Raw genomic sequence first — 2,352 nt, forward strand, 5'->3', positions numbered from 1 at the left:
GGCAAATGCTGGGAGATGGGGAGGTGTTTTTGAGGACAGTGAAGTTGGGGAAGATCTGATGGTAGGTTATCAGCACAAGGCTCGCAATTGGCAGGAGTCTTATCAGGAGGAGAACCTTGATGGAAGCATAATGGAGTCATAGTTAAGACTGAGAGCCCTGACCTGGATAGTCCAGGCAAGTCCCATCTCATCATATCTCAGGCCAACTCTGGTTAGTACTTGGATGGGAGACCTTCTTGAAATACCAGGTCAAGAGGTCGGGGCAGGCTTTCCGCTACCTCTCTGCATATCCCCCAGGCTCCCAGTAGGGGTCAGTCACCAGAGGTCCACATGACTTCCAGGTGCACACACACAAACATACACACAAAAAAGAAAAGAAAAAAGAATATGTGCCTGAGATATGGGAGCATAGGGAGATGTAAACTGAAATGTAATATTCTTGTGTGTTACACAATTACAGATTCCTTGCTTGAAATAAGCTCTGGTTTCTAGTTGTGTATGAATGCAGGCACCTAGCTGCATCACAGTTTTTCATCCTGATTGCTAGAACTCTGTGCTTGGATTAAACCATGGTGTATGACCCTAGTTTGTGGGAAGGAAACAAATTCTAATCTAGCTAGACATGTGCATTCGTATGCTACTGTGAACTGGAGGTTTTTTTTCCCCCAAATCAGGAATTCTTAACCATTCTCTGTGCAAGAAGAGAGAGAAACTAGTGCACATATGGTATGTGACATACCTTGGCTTAACCAGAGCTTGCTGTGATATCTGAATACAAACATCATGTCCTCAAAAATAAGACCCAGTAGGTGTAATGGGGTCTCTTCCTCAGTAACCTGCCAACAAAAGTCCATAGAATCAAAGCGATGGTATTCCCAGAAGTAATGTATGGCTGTGAGAGTTGGACCATAAGGAAGGCCAAGAACAGAAGAATAGATGCTTTTGAGATGTGGTGCTGGAGAAGAATCTTGAGAGTCCCTTGGACTGCAAGAAGATCAAATCAGTCAGTCCTAAGGGAAATCAACCCTGACTATTCCCTGGAAGGTCAGATGTTGAAGCTGAAGCTCAAATACTTTGGCCACCAAATGAGAAGGGAGAACTCACAGGAGAAGATTCTGATGCTGGGAAAGACAGAAGGCAAAAGAAGGAGACAGCAAAAGGTGAGATGGCTGGACAGCATTACTGATGTAACTAACATGAATTTGAGCACACTTTGGGGGATGGCAGAAGACAGGAGGGCCTGGTGTGACTTTGTCGATAGGGTCACAAAGAGTCGACTGTGCGACTGAACAACAACATTCCTTAGTAAGTGCAGTTAGGATTAAAACTTTAGGATCAAGCCACTTGTGTTGCTAGGGATCTAAACTTGGATTTGTGATCTTTCCCCCTCTTTGGAGCTTAACACTCCTGGGGAGAGCATTTCTAATCAAGGATCCAGCACACAGGGAAAGAGTTAAGCCCTTCCTTCCCCAGCTTTGTGGCCTCAGTTCATAGCAGCTCTCACAACTCACCCCAATTTATACCTTGAATAAAACTTTGTTGGTCTTAAAGATGCTACTGGACTTTATTCTGAAGCAAAATTATGTATCTGAGGGATCAGAAACCTACCATGTATGGTTTGGCCCTTAGCCCTTCTGGTATTCATGACTTTAGAGACCCTGAATAATTTTGAAGATGTAAGGGCTCCAGGATATCCCAACCTAAAAAGAAAGCTACCTGGGCAGTAAGCTGAAAAAGTCAGGTCTGAAGTGCAGTTGAAAAGGTAGGTTGAACCTACACTGGCTGTATTATAAGCTGCAAATTTCCCATGGTTGTAGGGTTACCAATCCCCAGGTGTGGGCAGGGGATCCCCTGGTTTGGAGGCCCTCCCCCCGCTACAGGGTCATCAGAAAGTGGGGGGGGAGGGAAATGTCTGCCGGGCACTCCATTATTCCCTATGGGAAGCAATTCCCATAGGGTACAATGGAGAATTGATCTGTGGGTATCTGGGGCACTGGAGGGACCATTTTTTGAGATAGAGGCCCCAAATGTTCAGCATAGCATTCAGTGCCCCCTCTCCTCAAAATACTCTCCAAGTTTCAAAAGGATTGGACCAGGGGATCCAATTCTCTGAGCCCCAAAGGAAGGTGCCCCTATCCTTCATTATTTCCAAATGGAGGGAAGGCATTTAAAAGGCATGCAGTCCCTTGAAATATGATGACCACAACTCCTCCTTTGGACCTTGCTCCTGGCTCCACCCCCAGTGTCTCCTGGCTCCATCTTCAAAGTCTCCTGGCTCCACCCCCAAAGTCCCCAGATATTTCTTGAATTGAACTTGGCAACCCTATATGGCTGGGATTTTCCTTGCCACTT

The sequence above is a fragment of the Heteronotia binoei genome, chromosome 3 (assembly GCF_032191835.1).
Source record: "Heteronotia binoei isolate CCM8104 ecotype False Entrance Well chromosome 3, APGP_CSIRO_Hbin_v1, whole genome shotgun sequence".
NCBI classification, from domain to species: domain Eukaryota; kingdom Metazoa; phylum Chordata; class Lepidosauria; order Squamata; family Gekkonidae; genus Heteronotia; species Heteronotia binoei.